The following is a 19561-nucleotide window of genomic DNA, read 5'->3' on the forward strand; positions in this document are numbered from 1 at the left end:
TCCATCTAAGGTTATTGCTAAGGTGATGCTTATAGCATCACATAGACAAGGTATGTGTTAGACTAGAGTTACTTACCTACTAAGAAGACTTCGTCCTACTTTAAGTCAACCCTCTCTGCTGATGGTCTATCACGCCCTCTTCCACAGCCATGTGTCGTACGGCCTTGTCCTATGGCCATGGGGCCATTCTACATCAGCCCATGACATCCTACTGCTCCAGAAGAAAGCCATGAGGATAGTGTCATCTGCTGGCTACAAGCAGCACTGCCGCCCTATATTCATCCGGCATAGGGTGCTCACTGTATTCAGCCAGTATATCCTCGAAATCCTTGTACTACTCAAAGACAAGGTGGGACTCTTTGGCAGGAGAGAGGAGGTCCACACTCACAATACCCGCAGAGCCCCAGACCTTGACATGCCTCGGTGCCGACTTGCACAGACAATGAGGAGTTACCCGCGTTCGGCAATTAGGGTCTTCAACACCTTTGCCTAAGCGAGTGCGTGACATGGACCTGCCAGACTTTAAGAGGGCGATTCGTGATAGACTGCTAAATATAGGCCATTGTACGCCTTGCATGAGTTGGAAAGTGAACCCCTTTTTTAACGTGACACGTCCGCCACAAAAGTAGAAGTTAAAAGTATATGTAGATTTTTTTAGTGTTTTTATGTAAATAGTAACATGACGCAATCTATCCGACATGTCAGTCAAAGATGTAGAAGACAAGTATTTCAAGTAAGTATTTGCTTATTTTGATTCCAAGATAGTTTACGTATCATTTATTTTTAAGTTTTGATTTTTTAACTTTAAGAGAGGGCTGCGGTCAGGTGCCTTTGTGTTGAAAAAATTTAAAACTGATGTTTTGTTTTCATTTAGTACTAATTTGTTGTCGTTGCACCATTCTCCCATCTGATGAACGCCTATCTGGGACTTGCGTATTGTTTCCTCAGAGCTTTTATTATTAACTAGATGGCAAACATCATCCGCAAAAAGCCAAAGAGCTCCCTCTTGTATTGTCTCTTGTAAATCATTTACATATAGCAAATACAGCACAGGTCCCATATTTGAGCCCTGGGAGACTCCAGTGTTGATGTTATTCTGAATTTTTGATCTGTATTGCCTTATGACATTATCAGCACCGAAGTTATTTACGGCTACTAACTGAGATCTGTTCCCAAGAAATGACATAGGTAATCCAATTTAAAGGGGCATTTACTATACCCAATTTTTGTAGTTTTAATCTTAGGATCGAGTGATTTAGGCAATCAAAAGCCTTGGTCATGTCATAAAATAGTCCAAGTACTTCTTCAGAGCAATCTACTTTTTCATGTACATGGGTAATCAGCGAGAACACAGCATCAATTGTCGACTTATTTTTATGGAATCCATATTGATTAGAATTTAAAATGTCATTTTTTCTAAGTATGGTATTGATCAATTTAAATATGTCACTTCACAATTTTTTTAAAAAACTGACTGTAAGGCCACTGGCCTATAATTGCTTACCTCCTCTTTACTACTCTTCTTGTGAATAGGAACGATTTTTGAAGTTTTGATTATGTCTGGAAATTTTCCTTCGTCAAAAGACTTATTAATGATCACAGATAATGGTTGTGCGATTACATCAACGCAAGCCAACCGTACCTTGCACGGAACCCCATCCACACCTGAACTAGATTTACGACATACTTTTTGTACAATTTCAACTATTTCTTTTTCATTTGTATGTTTTAGTTTGTGCCGATTTCAAATCAAAAGATTTAAAATCCGCGCCAGGCAATGGACAAGTCATCCAACCATGATGTAACGCGGAGGGATACGTATTGGAAGACCGTTGGGAACCGTGCCGTGTGGAAAGCGTCTCGTCGTCTCTCGTGGTTCAGTGCTCGCAAAATCAACATCTAAAGTCGCGTTTTGTCGCTGGTGTAGGACGATTTTATTAATATCTTCATTCGTAGCTCGGAAATTCGCGTTCGGGCGAAAATTGTACGTTCATCAAATGATCGCAATTGTCAAAATTTCGCCGAATAGCAATTAGGGGTGTGTTTTATTAGTATTAAGTCGAGACGAGACATGTATTCTGACTGGTAAAAATTGAATGCACATGTGAAAAATTTGGCAGATTGGCATGACTAATAATACTAAAACACAAATAACATAAAACATTTACTTACGTACACATGTCGACACATTCACATTCAAACTCTGGCTAAAGATTCACACGGACGGAACATTTAAAAACTGACTCGTGGTGATTTGTGATTTTTGTCTGACCGAGCGGAATATCACGACACGGTTTTCTGGTGTAGGACTTATTAATTCTTGTTTTTTCGAGCTGGCGTTTGATGATTCAATTGAAAATACCGTCACGACGATCCACGATTTCGATCGAACACCCTTAATGCAGGTGCCTTACTGACCTGTGGTGGCACTCACACCCCCCGAAGTCCAGGGGTGGGGAATACACTTGCCGTTTTGGCGCGAACATCAGGTTAGCTACCACAATAGTGTTTTCTTGAACTGAGTTATTGGATTTAATTGTTAGGTTATCATGAGTTACAACTTCCTTTGTTAGGCTATGTACTATTTTCCAGGATTCTTTACTCACATTTGATGAATTAGGTAACTATTTTGTTATTAAAAAACTTTTTCTTGCTATTTGCTACAATTTGAGTGTGCAGTTTCTTAGCTTTACTATATTCCAGTTTACAGTGTTAATATCCTGTGATATCATACTTTGCCAATAAATATTTACAAGATTCTCTCGGGAATCAACCACTTCATCATCTATCTGGTACCTCCTTTATTTTATAAAATAAATTTTAAGTATTTTGGATGGGCTACGCTACCGTTATCATCTACATAGTTTCAATTGTACCCAAACATGGATATCGATCACATTTCATGGTTTTTAATAAAGCAATAAATGTTTTCCTTTCAGATTAAAATGCTGTTTTAAGAGTACAAAATATAAAAATGTATAGCCTATTATTTGTTTGTTTTCCGGTCAGAATTCTCCAGTTGGCAGATTTTCTTGGACATTATGCCTTAGACTACAACTACCTAACTTAATTTAATAAAGAAGGTGAAATAAAGTTAACAACAAAATAATTAAACATAAGTTAGGCCCTAATAGGTAAGTTGACTTGTTCCACCAACTTCAACTCAGAACTCAATCATACAAACGATACGAATCGAAATTCCAGGAACTAGTTGCAGTGCAGTTAAGATGATACTAGCCTGAGTGAGACTTTCTGAAATAGCTACAGGCTTCAGCTGCTGCTACATCGACATTTTCCTGTCATGAAAGGCTCGCGTTCTATTGGCCGTGTTCGGCAGTGCTCGCGGTAGTCGCATATTCGCGTTCGCACCTGATCCATCCATTGTCGGTTTCATCGCGAATGATCAAAGGAAATTCGCGTTCACTCGAGTTCGGTGCTCGCTTCAGTGTGACCCATTGTGACCACATCGGAGTGACTCCAGTCTGGTCCTTGCCGGTGCCTACATTTTACTGCTATCAACAAGTTGTTTAGGTCAAAGGTGGTTTTTTTTTGTTGTACAGTACTTCTATTATTAATTATTCCTATTTCGTTTAACTAGTGTGGAATGATGACAAAATGTTGGAGCTGATTGAAGAATACAAAGCAATGCCAGTGTTATGGGATCCTAGTAGGGCTGATTATAAACTGTTAAACAAATTTACAGTTTTTTTTTATTAATTTTGTATTAAACAGTTAGTCTGTTTTAGAACTGCACGGTGACGATAACAGGGATGATAACTAGTGTTGGCAGAGCACAAGCGAATGACGTTTCAATCAAGACGATTCGTGTGTGTTCACTCTGGTGTGACTACTCCCATTCTCAGGTGTTCGCGAATCGCGAATGCTAGCGAACCACAGCGAACACCAGTGAACGTTCGGTTCGCTCCTGTTCGCTCTGGTGTAACCGTACCTTTTAGGTGACCAACTTTTGGGGTACCTCGGAATGTGATTGTGACGTCACTTAACTATCGTATAGCCGCGCGGGACTATCGATTGCTACAGCTAAACTCTGGTGACTCTTCGATTCGACTCTTGACACTTGAGTCTTGATTCCTTGAGTAAACAAACTACCCCATCCCACCCGAATGATGAACTTACTTAGACTTTGACTTGACATTATTTTCATTTACTTATTAGAGTGAGGCAGATGTTAGGAATTTATTGATTCAAAATAACTAAAGAATGTTTTTGGGTTACTGTGTCCTTTCTGGCGTTTTACTGTTTAGTTCCTACAAAACACCATTAACTTATCAAAGTGACGTTTACCAAACTAATATTAAATTATGTTAACTCTTATTTTCTAAGGAAATAACTTAAAGAATCTTGAGATTCATTTAAATTGTATAGGCTAGGCCTATTTGTATTGCAGTTTATAGCTATGGATTCTGACTGTGATAGGAGGCTGAATTTGTTTTATAATTGTAACTAAATTAGCTAAATGTAATTAAAATGGGAGTTGGAAATTTTTTTCACCATAGGCCTAGGCCTAGGATATGACACAGGTAGTTGCCAAAAGGTTGGATAAGCACTTAATTCAGTTACCGTAGTGTTTTTGGTTTTAATATGATTCTCCACTGTATTTACAAACTTTATATTTGTTAACTTGTATCAGTATAGCTTCTTCAACTTCAGGCAATCAGATTATATGCGAAAGAACTAAAACTTATAAAAAATAGCCTATAGTATTTTTCACTCTTTGGAAACCAAATACTTAGCCCAACTTACCCAAAAATGGGATTTCATTGCAGATTAAAACTACCAGGAGACAGTCAAATGTAAGCTAGGAATTAACTTAGTATTAATACCCCCGCCGCAGCAAACGTGCAGACTAAGCGAATTTTCATTTGCTTGATTCGATGTTTAATTAAATCCTTTTTGGTACGGTAGAACCTCTATAGTTCGACACTTTATAGTAAATGGAGTTTAATATACAGGAAAGTAAAACACAAGTTTTAGGCCTATATATAAATCACCCAAATTTGTTAAATACTAAACAGCTTTCATTTCAATCCAATCATTTGTTGACAACACAACTTACGACTACGATACGATTACGAACTAAAACCGCCCATCCGGTTGTTGGTCGATACTTGAACTATTCTATGGTACGAGTTCGAGCAGCACATTCATTACCACCAGGATGGAACGAAATGTTGAGAGCATTGAAACTGATGAATGTCCCTAAAGAATACATACATAACAAACAAGCGTTGGACTATTTAATGTTTGATGAGGCAACAGACGAATCAGTATATGACTCGGTAGAAGAAACAATGGATGAACCTGATGATGGGACAAGAGGAGGAGGAGAAGGAGTAGGAGGAGCCACTGCATCAGTTACAGGACGAAGAAGATATTTATTACCAGATCGTTTACAGTCGGCATATGTGAGGCGAGTGGGTCACGCTCCGTATCCACAGAGGCAAGTGGCTGATCACCGTGCAGTGAGAAGAGAGGTGCTTGAAGATTCGATTGTGCAGTCACTCAACAATTGGGAACCGTACGAACCGTAAACAATGGAACAGTTGTATTACAATCCAAACGATCCTGCCTTGTATGGTGGCGTAGCTCCGTTAGTACGAGGAGCGAGAGAGAAAAATATTTCCAAACGTAAAATAGTTGATTGGTTACAAACACAAGACACTTACACTTTGCATAAACCAGTCCGTAAACGATTTAAACGCAATCCGTATATGGTGTTTCGACCATATGAACAATGGCAAGCGGATTTAAACGATATGCGAGGATTGAGCAAATACAATGATGGTTTTAACTACTTGCTGTCAGTGATTGATGTGTTTAGTAAGCGTCTTTATGTTAGGCCGTTAAAGAAGAAGGGAGGTGCTGAGGTTGCTACCGCTTTTGAGGATATTTTCAAGGAAGCTATAAAAACACCAACGTGCTTACAAACCGACAAAGGGAGTGAATTCACAGGTAGAAAGACCGTACGATTGTTTAAAAAATATAAACAGCTGTTTGGTTCAAATAACATTCATTTGAAAAAAAGAACTGGTCACATGTAGCAGGAATATAAAATGTAAACACGCTAGTAAAGCTAATGACGTAATTGTCCATGTTTATTATCCAAACTGGTATCAGTTCTATCCTTGATAATTAACCACTAGTCCAGTAAAATAAGACATGTTGGTATGCAAAAGGTCGGGTAGTTCTGATTTTTGGATATGTTGTTAGTATTGGGCCCATAACATAAAATCCAAGTTATCCACCTCGAGATACTGCCGCTCGCCGCGGGGCGCGCCACTTGTTATCGAAATATAAAAAATATGGCAATTCCTATTGTTTTCCACTCAATTTCGCGAACCGTTGATTTTACCGAAAATGTTATACTATTACATTAAAGAAGAATAAATTTGTGGCAGTTTAAGCCCAACAGCAAGTATGTAGCGTAAATGGTCAAAATACAGACCATCAAAATAAATAAATTTTCCAAAGACGTTTAAAAATTGGGTTTTTTTCAATATTTCCATAATATAGTTGTTTGAAGCAAACACCGTATTGATTTAGAGAGTATGCTAGTTTATTTGCTATTAATAGAAAATAAATGAAAGTACGAATAAAAATACCCCTACCTCAGCAAACCTGCAGACTAAGCGAATTTCCATTTGCTTGATTTGATTTTCACAAACCTATTTAAATAACATTAGGTTTAACTGGTACCTAGGTTTGCTGCTACAGGGAGGGCAATATAGTAATAATAATGGTAATAACTGTTATTGTTTTTACTTTTCTTTGTTTACATTTATTTATTTGGCAATTAATGCAGTGAAATTGATATAAAGGATAGGTGTGACGATTAGTTTTGATGTTAGGACACCAAAGTTTAATTGTGTGTACTGTGAATTTTATTGGATATTATCAATTAATTTGAGGTCGTTTCTATTCAGACCTACTGGAAATTGTGTATAGTAGTTGTATTTCGGTGATATTAATTATGGAAGAGGCAGGTATGCTATGGAAGGTGGTATCGTTGACTAGGTCTATACACTTCTCAATTGACTATTACTCTCTCTACCGTAAGCTACTTATAATCAGTGTGCGCCTGTGCGAATCGGCTGCAAATCTCACTTCAACGCTTTTCACATTGTAAAAATTGCAGAATTGCTGTTTTATTGTAAAATTATCGGATTTAAAATGCATATCGTATAGGCATATGATGGAATAAAAACAGATTTGGTCACACAACATTTGTTTACAATATGATTTTTCACATTAAAACTGCAAGAAACTTTGCCTTTATTTGTGTAAACTAGCTGATCTGAATTGTACACGGTTTTAACTGACTACTGAATCCCCGTACGTAGGACGGGCTAACACCTCGTTTTATCATTATATTAAAAGGTTTAAACAGAAATTGAGGGCTTATGTTTTTAGGGTCAAAAATGAGAAACCCCAATTTTTACCCAATAAAAGCCCCCATAACACCCTGTTCCCTCGGTCTGATCATGCTGGTTCTCAAACTCATTCTAGTTTATTCCGCCCAACACCTTTAAGCCATTTTTTTTCAAAATCTGATAAAATCACTTAAGTTATCGCGTTCACGGACGTAAACCTTTTTCATTGATTTTTGTTATCAGCCGTCTTCAAACATTAGTGGTTGTGACAGCACTAGTGTTATATTTGGGAAAGGTAAAAAAACATATCCTTACTGGGATCTGAGGCTGCTATGTACAAAGTCATACCAACTTTCAACTCAAAAGGTTCAACACAAATTGAAGTGAAAGAATTTAGAGAATTTTTTTTCATGTATGGGGAGAAAAAGGGTATATATTCCATAGATGAATGGGGATACAGACAATTTCAAAATCTTTGAAAAATGCTAGTGCAAATCTGGATTCGCTGCTACCCTCGCCAGATAGTGCAGCTCAGCACTCATACAGATGTTATTACCAAGTAAAGTTCAGCTATGGTTTGGCAATAAATTAGTGCCAGAACAGTGGGTTTGGACCATGGTTGGACACGACAGGATGGGAATTTGTTGCTACCAACTAAAATGACATTGTATGTAACCCCAGAAACTATTCTGAAGTTGGTGCCATGTACATGCAAAAGTAAAATTGTTTGACAAAACACTGCAGCTGCAAGAAGAGTGGTATCACTTGCTCGCACACACCTATGCAAGGCCACATGTCTGAATACGGAAGTTGAATAGAAAGGACCAACACTCATTGAACAAAAATACTTAAATGAAGGCAAACTATTTTTGTGAAGAAGATAATTAGTATAAACCACTTGTTTATTTTGCTTGTAGTCAAATGATTTAACATAAGTTTGTTCCTTAATCTTTTATATCATTACAATATATTCTTTATCACTTTTAAACTGTTTATTAACTTCATATTGTGGTTACCCATTATGCATTCTTATTTTATTAATACTACAAAGTATTATTGAGCGGAGCGAGCGAAGCTCTTATACGTCGACTTTTATGCATTTCGTAATACGCAAACTCCTCCTAGACGGCTGAATCAATCGTTTTCAAATTTTGGATGGTGATAAAGACCATATCGGTGAGTGCCAACATCTATACGGCGTTAAAAATAACTCTCAGGAATCCGCCTCACTGGGTCTCAAAGTTTCAATGTAATCCTTATGGAAGCAGTATTTGACACTTAAACAAAGACATATGATCAGCTGTTGACTTTTGAATGCAGTAGTTAAGAAATAGCTGATAGCATTATTCCACAGATATTAGAACAGCAACAGTATGGATCATAAATATAATCAAATGATGATACTAGCTTGAGGTCCGTGACGTAGGAAGTGCTAAAGGAAGTACTAAAGGTGAGCAGTCTGGAGTGTGGAAACTGTTTATGACGATTAGATTTAGAAATCTGCATTCCAAAAACTATAAGGGAAGGGAGGAAAACGGGTCAGCGACGTAGGAAGTGATGAAGGAAGTAGTCAAGGCGAGCTGTCCGGAGTGTGGGATCTGCTTATGACTATTATATTAAGGTATTTGCAATCCTATGATGCTATGGGAGGGGAGGAAAACAAGTCCGCGACGTAGTAAGTGATGAAGGAAGTAGTCAAGGCGAGCTGTCCGGAGTGTGGGAACTGTTTATGATGATTAGATTAAGGTATCTGCAATCATAAAATGCTATGGAAAGGGAGGGAAATACAGTAGGTCCCTGGCGTAGGAAGTGGCAAAGAAAGTAGTAAAGGCGAGCAGTCCGGAGTGTGGGAACTGTTTATGACCATTATATTAAGGTATTTGCAATCCTATGATGCTATGAGTAGGGAGGGAAACAGGTCCGCGACGTAGGAAGTGGTGAAGGAAGTAGTAAAGGCGAGCAGTCCGGAGTGTGGGAACTGTTTATGACGATTAGAATTAAGGTATCTGCAATCATAAAATGCTATGGGAGGGGAGGAAAACGGGTCCGCAACTTAGGAAGTGATGAAGGAAGTAGTCAAGGCAAGCTGTCCGGAGTGTGGGAACTGTTTATGACAAATAGATTAAGGTATCTGCAATCATAAAATGCTGTGGGAAGGGAGGAAAACAGGTCCACGACGTAGGAAGTGGTGAAGGTAGTAGTCGAGGCAAGCTGTCCGGAGTGTAGGAACTGTTTATGACGATTAGATCAAGGTATCTAAAATCCTAAGATGATATGGGAAGGGAGGTAAACAGGTCCGTGACGTAGAAAGATGTGAAGGAAGTGGTCAAGGCAAGCTGTCCGGAGTGTGGGAACTGTTTATGACGATAAGATCAAGTTATCTGCAATCCTTAAATGCTATGGGAAGGGAGGTAAACAGGTCCGTGACGTAGGAAGTGGTGAAGGAAGTAGTAAATGCGAGCAGTCTGGAGTGTGGGAACTGTTCATGACGATTAGTTTAAGGTATCAATAAACATAAAATGCTATGGGAAGGGAGGAAAACGGGTCCGCGACGTAGGAAGTGATGAAGGAAGTAGTCAAGGGGAGCTGTCCGGAGTGTGGGAACTGTTTTTGACGATTAGATTATGGTATCTGCAATCATAAAATGCTATGGAAAGGGAGGGAAACAAGTCTGTGGCGTAGGAAGTGGCGATGGAAGTAGTAAAGGCGAGCAGTCCGGAGTGTTGGAACTGTTTATGACGATTAGATTAATGTATCTGCAATCATAAAATGCTATGGAAAGGGAGGGTGAGGGAAACAGGTCCGTGGCGTTGGAAGTGGTGAAGGAAGTAGTCAAGGCGAGTAGTCCGGAGTGTAGCAACTGTTTATGACGATTAAATTAAGGTATCTGCAATCATAAAATGCTATGGGAAGGGAGGAAAACGGGTCCGCGACGTAGGAAGTGATGAAGGAAGTAGTCAAGACGAGCTGTCCGGAGTGTGGGAACTGTTTATGACGATTAGATCAAGGTATATGCAATCCTAATATGCTATGGGAAGTGAGAGAAAAGGTCCGAGACGTATGAAGTGGTGAATGAAGTAGTCAAGGTGAGCTGTCCGGAGAGTGGGATCTGTTTATGGCGATTAGATTAAGGTATCTACAATCTTAAAATTCTACGGGAAGAGAGCGAAACATGTCCGCGACGTAAGAAGAGGTGAAGGAAAGAGGTAGGAAGAGGTGTATCTGCAATGCTGAAATGCTATGAGAAGGGATGGAAGCATCCCCACGACATAGAAAATGGTGAAAGAAGTAGTAAAGGCTAGCAGTGCCTAAAATCTAAATTGCTATGGAAAGTGATGAAAACAGGTCCACGATGTAGGAAATGGCTTAGAAAGTAGTAAAGTATGAGCATAGTGTGAAAACCGTCTATGGCAGTTAGATTGATGTATCTTTAATCCAAAAATGCTATGAGAAGGGAAGAAAACACGTCTATGACATAGGAAATGGTGAAGGAAGTAGTAAGACTTGCAGTGCAGAGTGTGGGAATTGTCTTTGGCAATTCCATTAATGTATCTGCAATCCTAAAATGCAATGGGAAGAGAGGGAAATAGGTCCACGACGTAGGGGTTGGTGAAGGAAGTAGTAAAGGTGAGCGTGTTGAGTGTGGGAATGGATTAATGTATCTGCAATGCTAAAACACTATGGGAAGAGACTGTAGACTGTAGGTTAAAATAATTACGAAGCACGAATCGATACATATTTCGATACATGCAATCGTGTATAATACCGTAGTAATTTACAACTGAGTTGACAACAGCTGATTTTTACTCCATAGAGGATAAAAACTATGTTTACTTCCTAAAGAGTAAAAATTCTACTTTAGACCCGCAACGCATGCATTTAAAACGACTGGTATTACTGCAGTATGACCAAAACAATATAATATAAACCCTTGATGACTCCGCTCAATTTTGTGGATGCCTCTGCGAACGCCACCTAGTGTAAGTATATTCCCACTAAGTGGGCATACTTAGTGCAGTACATTTTACTATCACCGTTTTTATGGTCAAAATATAGAAATAGCACAGGAAGACCCAATATTTGTAGCTGTGTACCCGTACTACATGCAGGGTGAATACAATATACAGTACAAACAATACAATGAGGAATCTTATAACATCAAGTATAAATTAAATTCGAGCATGTAATTTACAGTAATAATAAAAAAGAAAGAGTTATTACTAACACAATAGTAAGTATGGTGTATTAAAAATAAATACTATAAGGAAATAATTACAGTTAAACTATTAAAAATAATGATAATAATATGGTTTACAGTATCTTTATTCTGAAATACTTTCTTTTACATCCGTAGGTTTTGGAGAAAAAGGGTAGGTATACAAGTTTCCCAGGTGTAATTGTAATGGTAAAAACACAAAACAACACCCTTCCACCCAAAATATTACCTACCGAATTTCCCTATGGAAGTAGCTATTACCGTTCGGGGCACGCTGACACTTAGACCCGGGACCGATATACTTTTTATTTTGATGTCCCTAGAGACCATAAACACTATTCATCAAATTTATATAAATATATAAATTTATATAAACTATCACCTAAATTTATATTAACACGGATATACATCTGTGAACGCGATGACTTGAGTAATTTGGTTTCGATTTTGATTAAATTTGGCTTGAAGGTGTAGGGCGGAATAAACTAGAATGAGTTTGAGAACCAGCATGCTCGGGCCGAGAGAACAGGGTGTTATGGGGCTTTTATTGGGTAAAAATTGGGGTGTCTCATTTTTGGCCCTCAAAACATAAGCCCTCAATTCCTGTTTAAACCTTTTAATATAATGATAAAACAAATAATGTAGTATATTTAAGTTTGTTTTTACAATTATTGGTTATGGAGAAGATTCAATAAATTATTAATTTAAAATTCCGTTGTACAATTTGTTGTAGTTTGCTTGTTTATAGATATATTTCCATCAAACTTGACAAATGTATTTACTTTAAACTAAGCTATTCACACTTTACTAAAAACACACTATATTACCCTCCATGTAGCAGCAACCCTAAGTACTTGTTAAACCTAGTGTTATTTAAAAATAAAATCAATTTAATTGAAACTCCAATCAGGTAATTAAAAATTAGCTTAGTCTGCAGGTTTGCTGCGGGGGGGGGGGGTATTTTTATGTGCCATTTTGATTCTTTATTCTTATGGCAAAAGAAACGTTTTCACCCTGATTCATCAACGGACATTTTTTTTTTTTTTTACTATGGTATTTTTGGTATTATCTTACCTGTAGGCCTACTAATTGGAAAAATTATCGAATATAAGAGGTAATCAAGACATAAACTCTTTATATGGAGGTTATATCGTCTGACTCTTATCTTTATTCGATTCTGCATCAAAAATAACCCAAAAATCATGTGTCACATGCCTATATTTCGTCAAAATGGAATTTTCAGTTTATCAAAGTGCTATAGTAAATTTAATTGGATAAACCAGAGTTTATTAACACAACAAAAAGCTATTGTTGAGCTTACAAAACAAGCAAAACTGTCTGGTAATGTAGAAATGATGAATCATTGTAAACTCTTAAATGCAAATTATAAAAGTAGATTGATCAAGGCAAAGAAAACTTTTTACGATCACTTTATAAATAAATCAGAAAATGTTAGTAAGAAAACATGGGAGATAATTAATTTTGAAACTGGTAATAAATCTAAATGTATTAAGACGGTGACACACTATCGATCTTTTCCCCGAACAATACCCCGAACCGAGCAGGGAGAAGGGAGAAGGGAGGTCGAAGGGAGGATGTTCGATAGTGTGTCACGGGTCCGTACACCGATCAAGACGCCGAACAAGACATCAGGCCGAGCAGGGAGACGAGCGCTCTGGAGGTGGTTTTTTGGCGAAAGATCAAAGAAAAGATCGGTCCGATGTACGGTCCGATGTACGATAGTGTGTCACGGTACATTTTTGCCCCGTACATCGTCGCGAGCGCCGCACCGAGCGGCCGCCTGCGCTAGCATTGATAGTTCTGATTTAATATGGCAATTAAACTCTTTAATTGGTAAAATAAATAAATGTTGGGTAATATGTTGCCGTTATATATTATAATCATTTAAGATGTAATGTTTGTGGTTTGTTTGGTCAAGGTTGAAAGTGTAGAAACCGTTAAATCAATTATATCAATAATATTAAGGTTGAATTAAGTAATTGATGTTGACTTAAATTCTTTCAAAAATAATATAAACATTAATATTATTAAAGGCAATTCAAATGATCATTGTGTAACGTTATTTCAATGAATAAAACCAATAGAAGTCAATTGTTATAACCAAGCATCCTTTCTAGAATATTTTATTTTTGCGACAAGTTTTCAAAATGCGATTTTTAACAATAATTTTTATGTTATAGAAATTACCCCCCTCCCTCTTCCGCGGCACTGCCTCCGCGCTCTCACTCGCACACACTCTCTATCTCTCTCCAAACTTCCTTTTGCCGCGCTCGGTAGAATTCGTCTGGTCTTGGTCATGTTCGGGGAAATGTTCGGAGTAAAATTTTGCTGATATTTATCTCCCTTCTCCCTTCTCCCTGCTCGGTTCGGGGTCTTGATCGGGGAAAAGATCGATAGTGTGTCACCGCCTTTAAGGATTCTCCTCATGAAATTAGAATTAACGATAAGGTGATATCAGACCCTCTGAGCATCTCAAACGGTTTTAACAATTACTTTATTGAGGTAATAGAGAATTTGATCAATAGTACCCCAAGTAATATTCAATCTAAAGACGATCAAAATATAACTAGCCATCATGATCAAATAAATATTGAAATTCCTTTCAGATGTAGGCCAGTAGATGAAGATGAGATAAAAAAAATAATTTCAACTTTAAAAAAGAAGTCATCTAGTGGTCATGACGAAGTACCCTTAAAACTAATCAAATTCATAGGAAAATCACTGTTAAAACCACTCGTGCATTTAATAAACAGTTCATTAATAACCGGTATTTTCCCTGACTGCTTAAAAATGTCTAGAGTAATACCTACTTACAAAAAAGGTGAAAGGAATGAAATCGGTAATTATCGCCCTGTATCAGTTTTGCCATCTATATCAAAAATATACGAACGTGTAATGTATAATCGATTGGTTGATCATCTTCATAATAATAATATCTTTGACGAACAACAGCATGGTTTTCGTAAGGGTAAATCTACTACTACTGCTCTTTTACATTTTTCAGAAACTATTATTGATGCTGTTGACAAAGGAAATACGGTAGTTGGTATTTTTATGGATTTATCAAAAGCATTCGATAGCATATCTCACGAAGTTCTTTTACATAAATTAAAATCTTTAGGTATTTTTAACACTACTTTAAATTGGTTTTGGTCATATCTTTCAGAAAGAATGTAATATGTAGAAATAATGTCAAAAAAACAAAATACACTAACCAGGTATAGATCAGAAAATTTAACTATTAAACATGGAGTTCCTCGAGGCTCCATTCTGGGGCCTTTATTATTTCTGTGTTATGTCCAAGGAATGCCTTCAATTTAAAAAAATATTTTAGGAACAAAAAGTCAGTTAGTACTTTATGCTGATGATGCAAACTTGATAACCACTGCTAAATCTTACCTTGACCTTGAAAAAGCGTGTCAAGAGCAATTAAAAATTATTGAAAATTTTTTTATACAAAACAATTTATTTCTTAACGGCAATAAAACTAATCAAATGATTTTTTCTACAAAACAAAATAAAAATGCTCGAGAAATAGATATTTTAGTGGGGGGAAGTAAAATATAATCAATTAAAATTACCAGATTTTTAGGAGTTATGAAGTTGACAATAATCTTAGTTGGGACCAACATACACTAAAATTGGCTAACAAAATTGCAACGGGTATATATGTTCTTTCGCACATATCCACTCTCACATATCTTATGGTGTAGTTGTTTGTGGTGGTACAAGTAAAGGCAACTTAGATACAATCTTGATATTTCAGAAGGAAGCTTTGAGAATTATATTAAATCTAGAAGACGAAGTATCAGTGAAAAATAAATTTTCTGAGCTTAATATTTTGACAGTTTATGACCAATATACCCTTGAATGTATAATGTGTGATAGAAATAAATATAATGAACTAGCTGTACCCACGGGCTTTGCCCGTTTAACTTCATAAGTATTCGCATGGCTCAATCATGTCCCGGTTGAAGTTCGTTCGCTACACTCACTCACCTTTAGGTTGGAGCTCGTTCGCTGTGCTCACTTATTTTCAGGTTAGCTCGTTCGCTACGCTAACTCGCCTCCAGGTTGATGTTCGATCGCTACGCTAACTCGCCAACAGGTTGATGTTTGTTCGCTACGCTCACACACCTTTTGTTTGCAAATTAGCTGTTGTCATAAATTTTAAAAAGTCATCCCTTTTATTGTTTATAATACTTTGATAAAGGTTTTTTTGTTTTAATATTTAATATTGGAGAATTTAAACGTTGTTAAGTGCACAGGTGTGCTGCGATTGGGGTTTAATACATTTGGACTTATTCAAAAGTAAAATAGTTTTTTGTGCTGCACTCTGTAGAAACACTGTGGCACTATTTCAAATCATGACTAATGCTAATACAGAATGTTGTAATTATTCAAACCTACAAAACAGTTGGTGAAAGTAAACATCTGCTTTTAAATTATATTTATTTGTAAACATTGTAGATCAAAAAGTCTGACATTGGCCCACTTAAAACCCTCTGGGGCAGAGCCCTTTTGACAGATCATCACCAAACTTCACTCGAAACATCCTTGAAAGATGCTTAATAATGCCTGAAAGTTTCATTACAATCTGTCGAGCGGTTTCGGAGACCATAACGTGTATACATACATATATATATTAGCGAATTTCCCTATAGGGAAGTAGCTATTACCGTAGGTGGCACAGTAAGACCTAGACCCGGGACCGATTTACTTTTTCATTTTGATGTCCCCAGAGGCCAAAAACACCATTCGTTCAAATTTTTATACATGTATATATATATATATATATATATATATAGACTTATATATATATATAGACTTATATACAGGGTGTCCCGTAACTCTCTGGACACTTGTATATAGCGTTATTCCTTAGGTCAAGACAAACACATTTCACCATAGGAACATGGGTCTGTGGTGTCTAGTTTACCGACTGTCGGTATTTATGTGTTTTTTACAAAAAAACTAATAACTCCTAAACGGTTTGAGATACAGCTTTGATATTTTGCAAAAATGTTAATCTTATTAAGACCTATTATCGTTAGAAATTATACTAAAAAATCATTAACCGTTTAAAAATGGCAGCCAATTAAAATATTTGATGCCAAATTTCACGAAAACCGTTAACTTTACAAAAAAGTTGCAAGGGACAAAAAAGTTTGTAAATTTTATGTAGTTTTCAATGATACCTGATTTGTTAAGATTGGATAAATAATAACAGAGAAATGTCTTCTTTTCTAAACGCATGACCACTTTTCTCCATTTAAATAATGCTTAACAACGTAAAAGGATTATTAATTGAATGAATAGATGTCACACATGGCGGCCATCTTGGATTTACGACGTCATAAAGCTAAACAGTGCAATTTGAAGGTAAACACCCGGTACTACACCATTATGTGACATATAATAAAGAAAGAGATACTCCACATAGTCACACCTTCCCTTCACAAAAAATCCCACGGAATACAGTTTGCCCCGGACTATGTATTATGTTTTCTTTATTTCATCTTAACCATAGATTTTAACTTAAACAATCAATAGTTTCATTTTATACTTAGGAAAGTCAAATGGGATGAAGCCCATGGGTAACAGCTAGTTGTTATTAATATTATTTTTTGTTGTCACAAACATATATATCATCGTTATTATTTTTATTATTTATTGTTCTCTAGGTTGGTCCATGTGACATTTATTGTATACGTATTTTCATCAACTATGTATTTATTTCTCGTTACTCTTAGTTATTTCATTGTCCAAGCATTTGCATATGTACTGTATTCTTATTTTTGTTACTTTTGATATTCCTCTCATTATTATTATCTATATACTATTAAGTCATAATGAGCAATTCACAACTTGTAATCAAACTGTAAAATTGGTGTAAATCCGTTGGTAAATAAATAAATAAATACAAAGCCCACAAAAAATTGATACATTAACAACGTAAAGCTTTAAAAATTCACGATAGTTTGCTAAAAAATCTTTTTACTTAATGTGTTATCATTTTCAGCATGAACTAACATTTTGGATTTGGAGTCCAGACAGAAAATGCAAAACTACTTACTTTCCGTGTCCATAAATCAGACTTAGCTCTTCCTAAAACTAGCTACCGATATGGCTTTGTCATTCGCTTGTAAAAGATCATCTAATTCTAATTTGCAAGGCTGGTCTAGGTGTGGACAGATCAGCAGATGGCCTTCTTCGTCTGGTAAGAGACCCCATTTCTGCATTCTTCTTATTTAATTTTTCGGCATTTAATGTTATTATTAGTTTTTAACAGGCATCTACAACTTGACTGATCACTTATTGCAAACGAAAAAAACTGGGAACTAGAAGAACTAGTTTTCTTGACGTATACGATCTGTCGTCTGTTTTGTTTCGCTCTCCCGCTTCACTTAGATCTTGGCTGTTTGATTAGCTTAACCTTCTTTAACTTTTTGTTCTTGGTACAATGTTTTTAAAAAGAAGTTCTGAATTTCTTGTGGTAAATTATAAATTATGTGTCTGGTAATGAAAAAAACGATCAAAAGGACTTTGGTTTTATACACTATTGTGACTGAACAGTACAACTAAAATCCGATTATTTTACTCTGGAAAGAGTTATTATTAATTTAATGAATAGATGTCACACATGGCGGCCATCTTGGATTTACGACGTCATAAAAACCAAACAGCGCAATTTGAATCTAAACACCCGGTACTACACCATTATGTGACATATAATAATGAGAGTCCACATAGTCACACCTTCCCTTCACAAAAAATCCCACGGAAGTTAGAAATGTGCAGTTTGCTCCTGGACCAACAGTAATACAAACAAAATCACACCTGATTTTAATAAGGTAATAAATTGAAAGAATAACAAACAAATAAGTACAGCTGATGTATTTTTAACATTATGTAAATGGAAAGTTCCCTGTAGAAAGGAATTACAACTTTAGGGCAATTTATGAAATAATGGATAGTTTTGCACAAGGTTTCTCGCCATTTTGGATTTATATATGGATAACAATTATAAATATTTGAAGTGAATAACTATTGTAAGTTATTACCAATCTAAAACGTCTTTTGTACTATGTTTCATAAAGTTTGTCGTCATTTCAACACCATTAGAGTCATCTTCGGAATTAGCAAAGCAAATATGAACTAGTGGCCTGTAGGGACATAAGTCCCTAAAAAGCTCAATAATGTAAAACAAATTATTCTAATATTCAAACACACTCAGAAATATATTATCTATGTGTCAGAATAGATATCCCTGTACACCATATCTTTTGTGTAAAATCCCCGTTTTTTGACTGTCTTTGTGTGCTTTTGTTGATGTTATTTTCAATAAATAATTTGAATCACTCCATAGGTTTAACTCTGCTAAAGGCAGCAAACATATAATTGTTTGTGAATAAATACTGGTTTACTAAGATAGCTTTGGTCTTGTGGTTAATGGTGATAAAAAAGGCTTCCCTGATTGGAATTTTGGAAATTGTCTTTGTCAAATATGAAAATATGTGTTGAGATAAGCTTAGTTCTTAGTCAAACCCGCTAAATTAGCATCCCTACCCAGTTTATATTTTTAAGCGTATACTCCTTTTGTTAAGGCATAACACAATTAGCGTAAAGTAAAGGTATTGCATTGACTAAACTTAACCCTAGATTTTTTTCTTATAAACATAAAAAATACAATTAAGTGTAAGATTATGTGGTTGTATTCCTCTTACTATAACTCTTTTGGCAACTGGTTAAGGTTACTGTTGATTCCACTAATTTTACTAATAAAAGTTCACATTTTGTATAAGAAAATATAAAGTAAATTTTTATTAAATCACAATCTGTAAGTAAACATAAACAGTTCAACAAGTAAACAAAAGAATAATTTGAACACATGTTAGAAATAAAATGTAAATAAAACATATGTTAACACCTC

This window comes from Macrosteles quadrilineatus, unplaced genomic scaffold, assembly GCF_028750875.1.
Source record: "Macrosteles quadrilineatus isolate MER2022 unplaced genomic scaffold, UCM_ALF_1.0 Scaffold_64__1_contigs__length_664444, whole genome shotgun sequence".
NCBI lineage: Eukaryota > Metazoa > Arthropoda > Insecta > Hemiptera > Cicadellidae > Macrosteles > Macrosteles quadrilineatus.